The sequence below is a fragment of the Canis aureus genome, chromosome 1, assembly GCF_053574225.1.
Source record: "Canis aureus isolate CA01 chromosome 1, VMU_Caureus_v.1.0, whole genome shotgun sequence".
Classification (NCBI taxonomy): domain Eukaryota; kingdom Metazoa; phylum Chordata; class Mammalia; order Carnivora; family Canidae; genus Canis; species Canis aureus.
Window position 1 is genome coordinate 19,699,496 of NC_135611.1, and position 19,143 is coordinate 19,718,638.

The 19,143-nt window shown below is 41.0% G+C and overlaps 1 long non-coding RNA gene across 1 annotated transcript in view; it reads left to right on the top strand.

Annotated features, from left to right (window-relative positions):
• Positions 1 to 150: 150 nt before the first annotated feature.
• The window catches only part of LOC144280912 (uncharacterized), a 71,496-nt gene continuing 52,503 nt past the window's right edge, over positions 151 to 19,143 (top strand). Inside the window, exons 1-2 of the long non-coding RNA XR_013349350.1 lie at positions 151 to 206; positions 717 to 857. This is a non-coding gene — a long non-coding RNA (uncharacterized LOC144280912). The remainder of the gene's footprint in view (positions 207 to 716; positions 858 to 19,143) is intronic.

The following is a 19,143-nucleotide window of genomic DNA, read 5'->3' on the forward strand; positions in this document are numbered from 1 at the left end:
TAGCGCTTAGGTTGAGATCTGTGGGTGTAGGCCTGCCTCACCCGGGAGGTAGGCCAAGGGCTCCTTCCGATGTGGATCTTTTGCGCCTATTGTGTAATGAGATATTATCAGGCTCTCTCCTAGTTTCACTTGTGACTAAATCCTGGGCTTCAGAATAAAAATAGAGGATGCCATGGGTTCCAGGTGCTGAAGGCTCTCAAACTTGGGTGAGCATGAGAATCAGCTGGAGGGGCTTATAATACAGGCTTCTGGGCCTCCTCCCAGAGTTCCTGATTCAGATCTGGGATGGGGCCCAAGGGTATGCACTTCTAATCAGTTCCCACGTAATGCTAACACTGCTGGTTTGGGATCCGCACTTTGAGAAGCACTGGGTTAGATTATTACTTGTCTTCATGCTGTCTGGCTGATGGAAGTTTCTCTCAGTTAGCTGCAGCTGGGCTTTTTAGGCCTGCCTCACCCAGGAGGTAGGCCAAGGGCTCCTTCCAGTGTGGATCTTTTGTGCCTATTGTGTAATGAGATGTTATCAGACTCTATCCTAGTTCCACTTGTGACTAAGTCCTGAGCTTCAGAATAAAAATAGAGGATGCCGTGGGTTCTAGGTACTGAAGGGTTAACCAGGGATGGCTCTAGGAACACAATTAACAAACAAGCAAACAAAAAAACAACTTAAAAGTCAGTGTCTTGGTTCAGACTCCTCTGGCTTTTATGCTATACAGGTAGGGGAGAAAGTGAAGAAGCCTGCCTTGTCCTGGGAGCGGGGAGCTCAACCCCAAACTAGGCTGCTGGAGGAGACCGTGGGACCCATAGCTGTGTTTCTACCACCTGAGAGCAGCATTCAGTTCTGGTACAGAGAATAGGTATGTTTCCAAGGGTTCCACATGGCATCGGGTTTTGGCTTTCCTGGAATGACACGGTGGTCCGGTTGGAGTCCTAGTCTTGGTGAAAGCTTGGAGGAAGGCATATCTGTTCACTTCCTGTCCTGCCCCATCCAGTGGTTGTTTGAATTAACCATGCTTGGTGCTTGCTCTTGTAAGCAAAAAACTTATTTATCAAGGTGTAGGGGAATTTATTTTTATTATTTAAAATTCTGATACAATACACATACAATTTGCTGTCTTAACAGTTATTTTAGATGGTATGGGTCAGTAGTATTATGCACATTTAGATTTTTTTTAAATTTTTATTTATTTATGATAGTCACATACAGAGAGAGAGAGAGAGAGAGAGAGGCAGAGACGCAGGCAGAGGGAGAAGCAGGCTCCATGCACCGGGAGCCCGATGTGGGAATCGATCCCGGGTCTCCAGGATCGCGCCCCGGGCCAAAGGCAGGCACTAAACCGCTGTGCCACCCAGGGATCCCCTGCACATTTAGATTTTTGTGAAGCACCACCACCATCTATCTCCAGGACTGTTTTCATTTTGCAAAACTGCAACTCCCTGCCTGTTCTACAACAGTTCCTCAGTCCTGCCTTCCCTAGTCCCCGGCAACCACCACCATTCTCCTTCCTGACTATACTAAGTACCTCCCATACGTGGAATTATACGGTACTTGTGTTTTGTGATTGACTTGTTTTGCTTGGTATAATATCCTCTAGGTTCATCCTTATTGCAGCAGATGCCAGAATTTCCTTCATTTTGAAGGAAATAACCAAATAATATACTGTGGTATATATATTCCACATTTTGCTTACCCATTCATCTGTCAGTGACCACTTGGGTTGCTCTCATCTATGGCTATTGGGAACAATGCTGCCATGGACATGGATGTAAAAATATCTCTTTGGCTCACTGCTTTCAGATCTTTTGGGTATATCCCTGGAAATGGAATTGTTAGATCATATAGTAATTCTATGTTTAATTTTTTGAGGAAACATTGTGCTGTTTTCTGTAGTGACTACATCATTTTATATTTTCACCAATGGTGTACAAGAATTCCAATAGAGGAATTTAATTTGCTTCTTTGGGTTGACCTGACTTCCTTGAATTCCTGATATAGTCTCTTGTCCTGGAGAAGGCTGAAATGCTGGGACGGGTGGATCCTGGCAGGAAACACATGGCACACTTAAGGGGTAATTGAAAAGAGTTTAATAAGGGATAATGGAACACAGTCAAGAATAGGGTTAAGGAAAGAAATAAAAGATGGTGAAGAAGCCAGGGTCCAGCAAGGGTGGATCAGACCATTTCCATGTCTGAAAAGGTGATTGTTCTTGGAACCCAGAGAGTCCTGTAGCCATGGGCAAAGGGACTCTCAATAGGGGTGTGGCCTTAGATAGGGGAATGTAGCCACCATCAAACTGCTGCAAGGCAAAGAGAAAGCTGGAGGAATAAATGCCCTGATCCTTTTCTTTTCCCATCCTCTGATTGTGTGTTAATTACTTCTACTGGCCAAAGCCAGATGGCAAGGGAGACCAGTGCTATAATCCACAGAGAACCTTCCCATCACTGAGAAGAGCAAAGATGGGGGGAAAAATGACCCAGGAGAGCACAATAGGGAACAATCCATGCGGTTGGTGTTGGGTCTGCTAAAACCGTGTTCACTACAGCTCAGCAGAGCACCATATGTTTGCAGATCTTTGTCTCTGATGTTAGAATGGGGAGCCCGGAACGGGTTCAGAGAGGGGCAGGGGTCCTGCTCTGAGTGGATACTCACTTCTCATTGAATATGTTTTCTGTATTTGCTTCAGATCGTGGCAGGTTGTTTTTCAGGCGGGCCCTCATTCGTTTGTTTCTGACACTGACGAGCAAAAGCCAAGTTTCTGCATTTGTGTGTCACATCACACCTCTCAAATAGCCGAAAGTGAGACATAGTTCAGATAAGTTGTGACTCTGGGAGGGTGGCTAGTATGAGTCTGAGGCATGAGGAAGTAGTGCAGTCATAACAGTTGTTTGGAGTCGGGGAGGGCTTCATTATTCAAATATATAGGATAAGTATGAGGGTGCTGGATTCCTTGGGTGGAGAGGAGGAGTGTGAAGAAACTGATTGTCAATAGTGAAGAGAAAGAAGAACAAATTGTACTGAAGAAGGAAGGAAAAGTCAGAGGACCCAGAAGACTAACTTGCCTAGTTTACCATTTTGCAGACAGCCAACCATCTGAGATTCTTGTAGTAGGAGAAATGGAGAGCTGCCCAGACCCGTGGTGATGGGCTTCACAGGAAGTGAGAAACCTACCTTTGTAGTATCAGTCACTGGGCTTTTGGGGCTAATTTCTATTTCTTTTTCTTTTCTTTTCTTTTCTTTTCTTTTCTTTTCTTTTTTTCTTTTCTTTCTTTTCTTTTCTTTTCTTTTCTTTTCTTTTTTTTCTTTTCTTTCTCTTCTCTTCTCTTTTCTTTTTTTCTTTCTTTCTTTCTTTCTTTCTTTCTTTCTTTCTTTCTTTCTTTCTTCTTTCTTTCCTTTTTAAAGATTTTATTTATTTATTTATTCGAGAGAGAGCAGGAGTGAGTGAGGGGAGGGGCAGAAGGAGAAGTAGACTCTCCACTGAGCAAGAAGCTCAGTGTGGGGCTCGATCCCAGGAACCTGAGATCATGACCTGAACCAAAGGCAGACACTTCACCGACTAAACCACCCGGGGGGCCTTGGTGCTAATTTCTTACTGCAGCATAACTTAACTACCCTGACTGACACGGGGCCCTGTTCAATTGTCACTTCCTCTGAAGCTTTCTTTGCCATGTCACAGAGCGGGTTTCCCATCCTGGTTTCCTTCCAGTATCTTGTCTTGCTTGGACTATAGCACTTATTCTACTGTTTATACAGAAGCCATGTAAGGACAGGCACTGTCTTTTATTCATTTTTATTTTCTTGGTGCATTTCTCTTTTCCCTCCTCAGTGCTAAACACAGTGGTAGACATCCTGACTTTTGAAAATAAATGACATTCTCAGTGTATGCACTGTGATGGGCCTGCGTTAGCCTCTTCTAATAATCCTTTCTAGGCTGGAGCCTCTAGAGTAGAGGCATCGTTACTTTTATTTTTTAAATGTAAAATTTCTTTGATGTTAATGTGTTGAGTAATATTAAAAAATAAAAAAGAATAATTGCCTATAGTTCCACTGCCCACAGAATTCCTGATGATATCAGGGAAAGTAAAAGACATTGCTAGAAGATTCAAATAGTAGAGAAAGGTCCCTCTCCTCAAAGGTAAACATCTAAAATTATTTCTTTTGTATCTTTGCAGAAAAGTATGCAAATATGTATCTTTGTGTGTATACATATACATGTACACAGACATATATATATATTTATGTTAAAAGGATTAAGCTGTACATACTCTTGCATACCTTTTCTTCCCTAAACTAATAATGGTATATCAGGTGCATATTCTCTACACCAGAATAACTACTTCATTTAAAAAAATATGCACATTATCCGTGGAACAGATTTATCGTAATTTAAGTATCATTGGATTTTTAGATGATTTTTACGAACACTTACAAATGAAGAATGGAAAGTTTCTAGAATGAATGCGGAAGTCCAGGTGGTGCATGAAAAATGAGAAAGAACATTGGAAGGAGTAGAAACACCCTATAAAAATAAAAAAAATTAGAAGAACATAAGTAGTAAACTAACATATTTGAGGGGACACTTTGTTTTCACTCCTGATTGTAGATGTGTTGAATTTTGTGAAAAATGAATACAAAAATGACAGTAGGGATCAGAATGACCAGAGGGAGAGAGAATCTTGGCAGCAGCCTCTAATATTTACTAGACTTGAGAAGCACATAGGGAGACCAGGCCATCTGGACAACAGTTACCCTCGTCAAGTCCAGGAGTGACAAAAATACACGGTGGCATCTTATTGGGGTGTGGGGTGTGGGATAGAGAGAGGCTATATAAGCCTAGAGTGAGAGAGCATGGCTGTGGTGGCAGTCTCAGGCCATGGGTTTAGGGGAGGAGAGAGATTTCTTCATGGATGGTTGCTTTAAGAAAAGGAAGAAGGAATAGGGTTTATGGCCCAGAGGAGAGACAACTTAATTTGGGGTTAGTCCAGGGAGTTTAGGGTTTAGGTAAATGGCAGTGTGTATGTGTGATTGTGCATGCAACATCAACATTCTATTTTTAAAGAAAAATAGAGAAAGGAATGGTTACAGAACTAGTTTTGAAACACTTGGTGGTACATTTGGTTGAGCGCCTGACTCTTGATTTCCGCTCCGTGAACTCAGGGTCGTGAGATGGAGCCCTGTGGAGCCTGCTTGAAATTCTCTTTCCTTCTCCCTCTGCTCCTCATGCTTGGGCTTCCTCTCTCAATCTCTTTCAAGTGAATAAATAAATCTTTAACACACAACAAACCCCCCCCCCCCACTTCCTACTATGTGTCAGGCACTATGAGAGGTACTCTGGAGGAGAACTAGCTTTCCTCCTTTTGTTCACCTGCTCTCCTGTGAAGTAGTTTTCATTAATCTCTTGAGATTAGGAAACTGAGGGGCTGTGTATATTTTGAATATATTCTGTAAGCCTCTTAAGATACATGAGTAGAATATTCCGTGGGGGACAAGGCCGAGCATCTAAGGGGGAATGTAGAAAATCATTCTCTCTCTTATTTAGCATGCATGTGTCCAGAAAACAGCCCACAAAGTGTGAGTGCAAGGGCAGCTGGGACGTTAGAGCACATTGTTTGAGCAGTCGCTGAAAAGCAGAGGCAGAGCTATGGTAGAGATTTGCTCTCAGAGAGAGCTATGTCCTGTGTGGTAGGGACACAGCATGAAGATCTATCAGTGATCAGAGGCTATTGTGGTTGATGCATCCAACAGGGTCAGGGAGTCAGATTTGAAAAACAGAACAAAAATGTTGGCCAAAACATGTTTAGGAAAAGGAAGGTACTGTGAGTAAAGGGAAAGGGAAGAGAAGCCCCTCGGGGGACCTGATAGAGTCGGAGGGAGGATGTTGAAACTCCAGAAATAATGCTATCAAGAAAAGCAAATGTTGTTTAGTGCAGAGGAAAAGAGGGCTGGTGCAGAGTGGAGGTCAGTGAGCAACACCACACGGCTGAAAGGGGGCTCGTACTCTAGGATGATGGAGATGCACGCGGTAAATGGGAACCATCCTCTTTTCTATGAGGGCCGCTCTGATTCACCCTGAAACTCTTGTCCACACCTCCCCACATATGGAGAGTCTAGAGAGGAACGCAGAACCTAAAATGTTTGAAGTTATACAAAATCACTTCCACATGGAAAAGTTAGAAGAATAAATTATTTAAACTTAATGAGACACATCAGAGAGGAGCTTTGACAACCGTTTTCAGCTGTATTAAGGTTTATGAAGTAAGGCATGTTGACAGCACTGACCATGTCCATTAAGGAGACCTTAGAGAGGAAAGGCCAAACTCCATGTTACCTTGGACTTGATCACACAGAAGATGGTGATCCCTCTTAATGACAGTGTTTACATCTGAATGAAAGCTTCAGAAACTCATTCTATGCAGAACGCTGTTGTATCAACTATTCAAACGGGAGATGGCTTCAGTCCTCTTGGATCCTACAGGGAAATTAAAAATATTCTTCTTCTTTCACTTCCTCAGATTTTGGCCAGGTTGGGAAGGTGACAAACCTATGCAACTATATTTAGAAAGAAGGTACTTAGAGCAAGTGAATTCCGCTCACTGAGAATTGATAATTATCAGTAATCTCAAAGGGGTGTCTGTTCATGCAGGGTCTCTCTGGAGGAACTGAAAAACTCTGCAAGTTCATATGAATATTAACTTCTTGTGTGTGCCAATTAGGACAGAGCTTGCTATTCTGAACCAAACCTACAGAGCTCCTCAGGGTTCACCTTCAACTTATATAGATTATTTCTCTCTCACGGTGGCCATTTCCTAGAAGATCTATTTTGCAGGCACAGAGCAATCATGAATATCAGTCAGCACTTTAAGGAAGAGTTTGTATCTGTGTTAATATAAGATATTTACACTCTGTTGCTTCAATATTTTACATTTTTTATAATTAAAAAAATGAAGTTTATTATTTCTACCCTTGTAAGAGTACTGCATGATGATTGAGGTCAGGATAACAATTACTTTAGGGAACGTCAGTGACTGGGATGGGGCATGGGGGGAGCTTATTGGGAGATGAAAATAGTTATGATTCAGATGGTGGCCACCATTGTGTATACATATGTAAATATTGGTCCAATTGTAAGATTTGTGTACATTATGTATGTTATAGCGCGTTTAAAATTAGCAATACTGGTTCTTATTAAATATTTTAAAAATACAGAGAGATAGAAGAGAAAAAAATAATTTATTACTCAGTAAATTATTATTAACCTGGTGGACAATTTCAGGAGTTTTTCAATGTATATTCTTTACAAATTGAGATTATAATTAATACACAGTTTATATACCTTCCCCACATTTTTAACACCAGCATTTTCCATGTAATTATAAACTCTTGAAAAATGTCATTTTCTCCAGAGATATTAGAGTTGAGTCGGGGATATTCACAGATATAGGGGATGCAGTGGTGCCAACCTGTAGAATACAGCATCACCTATGTGGGGGACATGTAGTTTTGGGCAAAGGTACAGAAAGATGATATGCTTGAAAACTTTAGGCTGGTGAGAGGAAATTTTGGAAGGTCTGGATTCTGGAAGAATTGATAAGCAATTCAAAAGAGTTGTAGCTTTCTTTACTTTTAGAGAGGGAAAGAGAAAAGGGGGGAGGAGCAGAGGGAGAGGGAGAGAATCTTAAGCAGGCTCCACACCCAGTGCAGAGCCCAACACGGGGCTTGATCTTCTAACCCTGAGATCATGACCTGAGCTGCAATTAGGGATGAGACGCTTAACTGTCTGAGCCACCCAGGCATCCCAAAAGAGTTGTAGCTTTTTAAGAGAGGCTTGTGCTATACCTGAATCTAGAATGTACTACATTAAGAAACAGAAATGAGGACCTTTACCTCAGAACTTCCCTACTGGGGGTGGGGTGGGGGTGGGTGGGGGGTGGGTCATGAATGGGTTACAAGTGGGCTGAGATATTTATGTTTTAGTCCTTCTGCATATCTGGGTGAAGCTTGAGTGGCTGGGGCCCCTGGGCCTCAAGTAGTTTCCTCTGTTTCCCCCAAGCAACAGTCTAAATGTGTGCCACAAAGTGAATGAGGTTTGGAAGCCCAGCTCATGCAACAAGCTATCTCACCTACTGAACCCTTGCTTGCAGCATGAATCTGAACAGATAACATTCAATAAGCTTATACTCTAACAAAGAGTACAAGTTATTTTGTGGTTTTGGCTGGAAATGTGCAAATCTCTAGTTGAGTAATAGTAGCACATTAAAAATTTCTTTCTGGTCTCATCTCAAGTTTGTCCTGACAAGAACCTACAAGGTAGATGCTATGAATGAATTTATAACTAAAGAGCCTGAAGAGCAGCGAGGTTAATGGTTTGCCCAACATCCCATAGTAGGTGATGCAGTTGGGGATCAAACCCAGATTTTTTGATTTCTGGTCTTTCTGCTATTCAGATGGGTTTTAATCCTTGGTACTTTTCAATCCCTTCTTGCCCCCAGAATTCAAAGGGCCAGTTTGAAAATGCTGCACTGGATTGAAATTGAAATTGAAATTGCTTCATCTGGATTAGGTGTAGCAGTTGTGATGATTAAAAGCAAAAAAACAGTTTTTAAAATGTCAATAGTTTTTAGTTTTTTGGGGTTTTCATTTTGGTTCTTATCTTATTCAGTCATAGTGTATCTTTCCTCAAAGGAAGGTAGAGGTTATATTTTCCCGAGCTTGTACATATTTGACACTGTGTTTAGGTTCCTGTCATACAAAGCCAATAACTTGGCTGGGTATAAAAATTCATGTTTACCAACTTTCAACCTCAAAACTCTCTAAATGTTGCTCCATTACCTTCTTGCATTTAGTGTTGCAAACAAATTAACAAGCCCACTCTGATTTATGAGCTTTTTTCTGGTTATATTTTTCTGCCTAGATTTTGATAGAATGCTTTTTAAGAAATCCTTGTAATTAAAAAAGTATGACTATCAGTCTAAATATGGTTATTCATGATTTTGCTTGTAATGTAGTGACTCCTTTCAATATTTGTCTTTTCTTGGGTCCAAGAAATTTTCTCTACCCCTATCTTCAATTATCTCTTTAGTTTAAATAGTTATAACCTTGTTTTATAAAGATTTTTGCCTCTCAGAGACTGAGAACAAAAGTCAAACCTATTATTTTTCTCCTAATTTTCATCTTTATTTAATCTTTCAAATTCTGGGAAAGTGTATCAGATATGTCTTCTACAGTATTCACTTGATTTCCTGAATTTTAAAACCTTCCTGTGTTGGTTACAGAGCATATTTTAATTTTGCTTTTGCACTTTTTAAAGATAATCATCCTTGCTTGCCTTGCCTGTGTTCACTTTTATTTCATTTTAATTTCTTGTCATCTCAATTTCTCTTTCTTTTCTTTTAAATGACTTTTTTTTGTTCCTATTTCAATGCTCTGTCTTTTAGTGTTTTCTTGAGGGTGAAATCCATTAAGTTTCTCTGACACTCATTCCATTATCTTGATCTATGTAGATATCAGAATAAACTAGAGTAATGGGTTAAAGAAGAAGGAAGTAAAGGATGGGTCTCGAGGCACCTGGGTGGCTCAGTTAGTTAAGCTTCCAACTCTTGATCTCAGCTCAGGTCTTGATCTCAGGGTCCTGAGTTTAAGCCCCACGTGGGGCTCCACGCTGGGGAGCTTAGTTTATTTATTTACTTATTTATTCTTTTTTAAGATTTATTTATTTATAAGAGAGAGAGAGAGAGAGTGAGCGAGAGGGCATGAAAGTGGGGTGAGTGGCAGAGGAAGAGGGAAAGGACAAGAGAAAGGGTGTGGGAGAGAAGACTCCTTGCTGAGCATGGAGACCAATGTGGGGCTTACCCCCATGACCCTGAGATCATGACTTGAGCCAAAACCAAGAGTCAGACACTCAACTGACTGAGCTATCCAGGTGCCCCTGGGGAGTCTGCTTTTAAAAACAAAAACAAGAAAGGATGGATCTTCATTAGATAATGTTGGATAAACAGTAGAGGAATGTGATACAGCCACAAGAAAGTACTTAGTGCAATACCTAATAATAATAGAAGATGCTCAAAAATAGTAGCTATTGATATTTTTATTTTTCATGTGATTTTGTACATGCAATTTTATTTTGTGACTTAAGAGATTATCATTCTTGATTTATGAGGTTTAGAGAGGTTAATTGATCTTCTCCTGTTCACACTGCTAGTTGATGTTAGAGTTACATCTCCTACCTTTGAGTAATGTAAATAGATCATCTGAGACCTATAAGTTGTGTGGAAATGATGTAGTTTAATGTCCTTATGTTTCAAATAAAGAAACTAGCTTTGAGAGGAAGAGGATTGTTAGGATTTTATAACCACTTAGTAGTAGCGTCTGGACTAGAACTCACTGCCCCACACCTCAATTTTTCTTTCCTGTTTACAGAAATTTTATAGAAGTCAATCACATACTATTTGGCTTTATACTTCCTTCCACAGAATCCACCTCCCTCCCCTTCCCCCCTAAATATGCTGGGCTGATGGAGTTTTTGTCTGCACAGCATCCTTTCCTTTGGGAAGCTATCCCTTTTCTATTTTATGTAGTTCTGGCGAGACTATGAGTCATAGTAGCTGCCCATCTGGTTGCATATATAGCATATATAAGGTATCTTATAATGAAGAAAAAACTTCCCATTTGTTTGCAATGACTAAAGTTAATGAGGAAAGGATTAGGTTAGTAATATTATCAGGTATGATCATTGTGTTTACAGGCTAAACAAGTGAAGTATGTCTTTATTGGACAGTGTTGGACGAATAAAGCTATGGAATGTAAAATAGTAAGAAGGGTAGCTAGCTCTTTATTTGCCATTTCTCACCCCCTAAGTGGTTTCCACTAATGTCAGGGAAGGTGAGGTCAACAACATATATACTAGAATATGGGGTGATAAGGTTGTGACTGGGAGCTGTGGCATGCTAACAAAAATGTCATTTCTTCTGTAATATTTTTCTTTATCCTACTTAGGTGAGCACCTGCATTTTCTATGGGTAGAGGTAATGTTTATGCCATTTGTTTTCCTAAGTCCTTGAGTATACTTTCAAGCTGCAAAATAAAAAGAGAATGTACTTTAGAGACAGAAGAAGAAAGAAGAGTCAAATTCAGAAATGGTGCTCTACATAGACTTGACAAATTTAACCGTTGAATCCAAACAAATAAAACCCAATTCCACATGTGAAATAGTCTCCAGAACTCAAGCCAACTTTTGTGTGGCTGTAGCAGTCTAGCAAGCAATTTCAAAAATGGTAACCAAGAGGGAGGACTCTGTATGCAAATTGATGAGATTATCACAGGACTCAGATTGGAGCCCAGAAATTCTGATATGAGCACGTTCCCATGACCCTCTAACGAAAGCCACATTGGCGGTGGGATGGGTGGCACACTAATCAATTCCCTAGGGACAGAGTGCTTTAATGGCATGCCCTTTTGTGTAGTGAAAATTATGCTTCTGAAGCTATAATGGCAGTTTAGTCATTTGGACCCCTGGGGACAAGGGCTACAAGTACATGTTGGCTCTTGGGAGGTTATTCTGAGATCACCACTGACAATGATGGTGTGGAGGAGGTGGAGGAGGAGGAGGAGGGTGGGGAACAATCGGCCTTATCATGCACTGTGCCATTCCCCCCTGCTGGGAAATGGGCTGTCTCAGAGGGCAAGGAGATCCAAACAGACCTTCATCCATGATTCAGAGCTTGCCTTGCCTTTGCTGTGATGACTTAATTTGCTTGCTGAAGCTTTGGCAACCACCCTCTGTGAGTGTAAGTCCCTTAGTGCAGGGTCTGAAGTCCGTGAGAAGTCACTCTCACTCTGTTAGGGCAGTGAAAAGAATGTGTATGGTACCATAATAATATACATGTTATTATACATTTGTCTAAATCCATAGAATGTACAACACCAAAGATGAAGACTAAGGTAAACAGTGGACTTTGGGAAATTATTAAGGGTCTGTGTAGATCCATCTCTTGTAACAAATGTACCACTCTGGTGGGGAATGTCAAGGTGGGGGAGGATATGCATGTGTGGGGGAAAGGGGTAGATAAAAAACCATTCCACTTTTCAAGTTTGTTGTTAATTTAAAAATGCTCTAAAAAATAATCTTTAAAAAAGTCTACTCTACCTTGGTAAGAGATCCATGGGGGCTGCCTCTCCTTGCCTACTCTTTCCCTCCCTGTTTCTCATGTACTTTTCCAAAATATAACAAATATCAGATGTGAGGGGCTGAGTTGTGTGACCGCCACTGCCCCCCAAACCCCAGTATATCAGAATGTAACATATTTGAAGTTAGAGTCTTTAAGTAGGTGATTCAGTTAAAATGAGGTTATTAGACTGGATTCTAATCTAATAGGACTAGTGTCCTTATAAGAAAGGGAAGTGGGGATGCAGACATGCACATGTGCAGAGGAAAGACCATGTGAATGCCCAGGGAGAAGGTGCTCGTCTCCCAGCCAAGGAGAGAGGCCTCTGAGGAAACTGACCCTACGGGCCCCTTGATTTGAGACTTCTGGTCTCCATAACAGTGAGACGATAACTTTCTGTTGTTTTCAGCCAGCCAGTCTGTAGTACTTTGTTAGAGCAGCCTCCCCAGACCGAACACCTTGTTTCCTATCTCCCCATCCCCTGCTCACCTGGCTGATGCTGGGAGCAGGCCCACGCCCTGGGGGAACCTGAATGGTGGACACCAAGACCTCTGGTGCTTGCAGTGAGCTCTGCTGCTCCTTACTTCAGGTCTATACATTTCCAAGCACCAGGCGACAGAGTTATTATTTTTTTCACATTAGAAACGTCAAGCTGATCAAAGAAACAAACACTTTTAATGAAACATATGTGGGACACTTAGAAGGGGAAGATTTACAATGTGTCCGCTGTGAAACCAGAAGGCTTATGGAAAGTGTGAAGTAGGAGGAGAAAGATAACCGGCTATGATGCCAGAGGAGACATGGCCTACATATTAAACAGAAGGGAATATAATTCCCATCCATAAAATCACAATTCATTTCCGTATCTAACATAAATCACTAATACACACATAGGATATTTTCATCTCGCTGCGTTCAGTTCTTTCCACACTGATCACAATAATGTACACTTTGATCTCGGGAAAGGAAATTAAACTCAGACATCGAGATATAAAATTGTCAGAGTTGCTTCAAAACCCAAACTCTAAAAATCCCACCTCCCTTGTGGGAAATGCATTTTGAGAGTTAAGAATAATGTCTGTTTGTCTAGTTTTTGAAAATTAGACAATGTCTTAACTCTCTTTTGCCCCTTTGAATCTAAAATAAAGTCCCAGTTAGGAGTGGGATGGTGTCGTACAAGAAGAGAACAAACGGTTCCACTTTGGGGTGGTGTGTCACCAACACTGCATTTGGGATGATCATGTATCTCAAACAGCATGAAAGCTAGTTTTTAATACCTTGACTGGATATTGAATTAATATTCATTACATTTCTACAGGAGACTGCAAAGTATGTGTGGGTTTGTCAGTTGGTTTCTAGGGAAGGTAATAAGCACATTTGCTCTTGTATACAAATGTGACCAATACATGATTCCCCTCTATCATTTGTCAAAGGGCTCACCAGGCATGCCTTAAAATCAATTTGGAAATACCCATAAATAGGTTGTCCATGCTTTCAAAAATTTAGATATTCCTTTTCTGTTGGCATTTTCAAAGCTTGGGCTAGACTCCAGCTTGCAAAGGAAGGATGAAGCCAGGAAGCAGAGTGCGGCCCACATTTGCCCCTGGCTCGGCCCTCCTCTTCTTTTTCTGTCTCAGGTGGGTCCCCAGGAGAGGAGTCTTTCATCTGATCCCAAAAGAGACTTTTCATTCCTCTAGAAGGAGTAAGGTCACCAGGGAGTGGGGTCTTGAGTAGAGAGCTGGAGGTGAGGTGTGTGTGGATGTGTGCACATGGGTGTATGTGGGGTGGGGAGAGGACAAGAGAGGAGGTGCCAGTGGGCAGAACCTCCCCATGGGTCCAGACAAGGAGAGCCTGGAAGAAATGGTTGTTTCTGCATCTTCGTAGATCCAGGATGCCAAGTCAAGTCTCTTTCTTTACATTTTCATGTTCACCTGAAACTGAGCCAGTTATTGCCAACTCGTGGTCCACATATTCTTGAGGATCATGGAGATACTTAAAAAATGTGTGAAGGCATGGATCTTCAACAGAAAAAAAAGAACCATTTTGACCTGGATATATGTTTGAATGTATCAAATGTATGCAGATCCCCGAGGAAGTAATAAAACTGATTGCAAAGCATTTCTAAATTCAGGGTAATTGGTCATTATTTTCTCTATGTATAGATCCTAAAACACGACTGGTATGATTTGGAAGTCTGAATTTTTTTTTTTTTTTAACTTCCAAAGAGTACTCTTCCCTGAGGGGATGTTCAGATCCTTCATATGCCCCACTTCTCTAAGCTTATAACATTTTGGTTTTGTGATTATAACTCCAAACCCAACTAGCTGGGTTACCATTTGGTAAGAACATGCCAGTGTCAAAGACATGATGCATTGAACAGTGAAGGAGGTGTTTTTGTTCAGACTACTGCAACCCAGAGTATGTCATTAATAAGGAATGTCTCAGGGAAAAAAAAAAGGCAGGGGATATGGGGTTTTACGGAGGCAAGTAAATAAGGAAGTCATCCACGAATCTTACGGGAATTGTGAGGAAGGATAGAAACATGTTGAATTTTGAACATAAAAGAGAAAAGGGGTTTGTTGCAATTAGCTTTTGCCAGAAACAAAAAAGGGTAAAACAGCCATTGCTGTTTTCAGGAGCACAGGATTCAGGTGAAGTTTAACCTTGTCATTGGCAACATGGTCAGTTGAGTTGGATTAGCCACTTTGGCAGAACTTCTGTTCGGTCTATTTAGTGGGCCTTGATTTTACAGTCACAAAGCTCAGGTGTGCAAAAATTAACCTTCTTCTGTAACTGAATTGAACTAAGATAGGACGTTCTCCTTCCACTGATGCTGGGGCACTATCAGTTATTTCCACATCAACTTAATCAAGTTAGGGTATTGGCTACTTGAGTATTTAAACTCCTTCAATTCAGAACTGGGTCTTCTCTTCTTCTTCAGTATTGATCAAAGTACCAGGGGGTTGGGCATTGTTCTAGCATCAGGGGTAGGCATTTAGTCCCTCCTTGCTCTATTTATTGCTGAAGGATCTTCAGGGTCCCTTATTTCTAGCCAAACAAGTCCCTCTGAGTTCCTGTACATCTGCATGTTTGTCAGTGTGGTTCACTGCAGGCCTCCACAGGTCTGCTGACATCTCCTAGCTCTTCCTGGCTTCTCTTGGGTGCAGCAGGAAAGAACCCAGATTTTGTAGAGATCTAATTTAATTTGGGGAGCTACCTTTAAGAAATAGAACATAAACTTATGATTTTATTGGGTCGAGTACACTGCTGAGTATATTTCCTGGCTGAGAAGAACTTCCATTTTGACTAGGCATCAATGGAAGCTGAGTGCTTCACTTATAATTTCACACTTCTCATGACTAGAAGAAGTTTCCATGGGCTAGCATCTGTTTCTACACATTTAAAACCTTTTCCCTCCACTATCCATGTCGCTCTGGTTCTTGTTGCTGTAGGATATGTTCATATCATATTGTAACTTCTGGCTCTGCAACTTTGTGCCATGACTCTGGGTATTGGCACAGTGGATGCTAGGAGGATTTTTGGCACCCATTTGTATACTTGGATGGCTAGCAAAAACAATTAGACACAGAAATGACTGGGAACCATATAAATATATCTGACTAAACTCAAATATAAGTGTATTCTCAACTCAACTTCCTCTTAGCTGCATCCCAAATATGCCAAAAGCTACTCCAACATTATCTGATGGGGAAGTGTGTCAGGGGAGAAGTTGGAATGGAAGGAGACAATGGTCTCGACCAATTGGTGGTGAAGTTTCCCTTACTGTTGCAAATTTTTAAAAAATATGGGATTATGTGAGCACATTGCTAGGATCCTTTCTGGAGCTTTGTAAGGGGACATGCAAATGAGGGCACTGAAGCTTAAATTTCTTTAGTTTCATGATACATTTTATCTTGTATGCACAGGGAACTTCACATGCCCTTTCTGCTTTACCAGTTCTGTGGAAGATGCAGGGTATTGTTGGAGATCCTCTCTACAGACACATTACAGAGCCACTTCTACTTGACTTTCCCAAAAACAATGGTGGATCAAGGGTCTTCTCCATGAGACTGCTGATTACCTAAGTGTCAGCCTTCGCTTGGAGGACCTCTCTCTAAGCCTTTTTGGGGTTTCTAGAATTTCTTCCCTACCCCAGGGCTTGGCCCAGAGGGAAGAGGCATGCCATCTAAATCCTCAAACATCTAGACTCTTCTTGGGCCCTTGTTAGCTAGCTTTCTCTTCCCCCTCTGTGCTGTTCAACATCAATCTCTTCTTGAGCCAGAAAACTATTGTCACCTCATTCTCTTCTCCTTTCTGGTTTAGGGGTAATCGCTATGCCCCGAGTTCCTCAGACTGTCAGCTTTTTGAAGATCAAAGCTCCTTTTCTTTTTCAAAAAGCCTTGCTCATGCAATGAAAAGACTCAGTTTTCAAGACTCTTGTCTCCTTTTTAAAATTCAAAACACCTGTCTCCGTCTCCTACTGACTTGTTTTTTGCTGATTCAATGAGTGGAGGACTGTGGGGCTATGAGAGAATTTTAGGAAAAGAAAAACCAGATATTATCTTCATGTTTTATACTGCCACATTCATTTTGGGGCTTTAGAATTCCTAATTCTTGGTCAACAATTTTCCTAAGAAGACTTATTAAATGAAATTATCAATACTTGTCAGGTTATGGCATTGGTGGCTAATTTTCAGAAACTATATAAAATTCTTTTTCTGTTTATTATTAAAAATGATGTAGTGATTACATAATATATTGAAGCTATCTATATTGCTGCTGTTTTGCTAAGAATGCAGGTGTGAAATGACGGGTATGGTTTCCACCCTCATTTGGCTTCCCCTATGCTGGTTGGGTGAACACAGAACACAGAAGTATATAATTTGTAGGATACTTACTTATAGTATACACTACAAAGAGAAGTACAAACTGCCATGAGAGAGACTAGCAGAGAGATTTGATTTACATAATCTCAAAGTAGTTTGGGATTGTAGTGGTTTTTGTGTAATGAATGTTTGTTGGAAGACCATCCAATTAGACAATTGGATGACAGAAGGAAATGGAGCTCTTCATTCTTCCCTTCATACCAAGGGGCAGAGACAAGTTTTTCTAAACTTTCTCTGTGTGTTTTCTGTTCCAGAGGCCGATTTCTTTTTTCTTTTTGACCTAAAGACCTGGCTGATCCAGAACATTATCAGGATGATAAGGTATTAAACCCAGTTTTGAGAGATAGAATGTTGAGGTTAGTGCCAAGAAATATCTTTAGCTTCCAGACCAGTTTTGTAAGTGGTATTATGATTCCTAATAAGCTCAACTTATCCTATAGAAATTATTTTACAGATGAGGGAAGTGAAAACACAAAGAAGTAAGTTCTCTGTCCTAGTAGTTTTATCCTACAATTCAAGCCATGTCTTTCCTCCCTGACAAAGTGCCTCAGACTGTGCATTGCTGTATCCTGGTTGGACTCTATACTCAATTCATGAATTTTTGAGCAACTTCTTCTGCCGTGAATCCAGGCACCAAGACCATCAGATGGCCCCTCTAGGAATTTACAATTGGTAAGAGAGACTACCACACACACATACACACACACACACAAAAGTTAAAATACATTATGAAAAGTATTTCATAGGACAAGGTGCTATAGAAAAACAGAAGGATACATTCCAGTAGGGGAGAGAGATAGAAACAAGATTATATAGCTGTGGTGTCTCATACAATGGCCATAAGCCAAATGTGGCAACTTAAACTTTATTAAAATGAAATAAAAGTAGAAATTCAGTTCCTCAGTTGGACTAGTCACATTTAACTTCTCAAATCCACATGTGGCTATTGGCTATCATACTAGACCGTGCTGATATGCAGCATTTCCATTATCCCAGTAGGTTCTATTGGACATTGCAGGTCTAAAGTTATGTTATGATGATGTGACAAATCCAAGGAGGCCAAGGTAAACTTCTGAGATGACGGACAATATGTTTCTGGAGAGGAATCATCTTGGATAACCTGTACCAGTCAGTTGATAAAAATCACATTACTTATTTTTAACAGAAGAAATTAAATATAAAGAATTGGAGAATCTCCAATATTCTTCAGATATTGGAGAAATAAAAAGGCAAAAGGAACTAATATATCATTTTCAGGGCTTGGGAAACAAAGTTCAACAGTCAGAATGATTAACATGTAGAAGCTTGGAGATGGGTTGGGTGAAGCTAAAATTAAGTCTTTTTAAATTAAGGCTTTTGGAGGGCACCAGCTGGCTGGTTCTAGTGTCTTTGAACTTGGAAGGGAAGTCCTGTGGGGCTGTGACACAGACCTTTGAGGAAGAGATGCCATTCAGCTGGCGTTGGTGCTGCTGAGCTGGGAGGCAGGGCTCCCTGGGTCCTCAAAGTAGGAGAGGGGACCCTTGATGGCTGGCTTGCCCTGTTATCTCTCAGAGGGTGTGGAAAGGCTGGTTCTGGGAGTGCTGAAAAACTGAACTCTGGAATCAACTACAGTACTGGAGTGAACTGGAACTGTGGTGGTGGAAAGTGTGCCTGGGGTCATGCTCCCAGAAACAGGAAGAAAACAGGAGGCAAACACAAAGGACTAAATCCCTCTTCCCTCCTTCTGCCTCCTAGTCTTCTTTTAGCAAGCCTTTGGCAAAGCCTAACAGGGAGCTGGCTGGCAAAGGAGAAACGTGGTTTGCAGAGTCCCAGCCCAAACATCACAAAGCAGAATGTGGGGAAGTGCGGGGCGGGGTGTTGTATAATAAAGAATATGACTGGCCTTTGTCCCTGGCTTTTGGAAGGAAGATTTTAAATGCTTGGAAATTCCCAAGTAATAGGAATTTCTTTGTTATTCAAAAGCCACTTGGATCACACGTGAAATTATGCTATCAAGATGACTCAGATGGGGACTGGTCACCAGAAAGACCAACCATGCGATGACAGGGTTGGGACTTGAAGTGAACTTGGCCTCCACAGGAGGGAGAGGGGCTGAAGA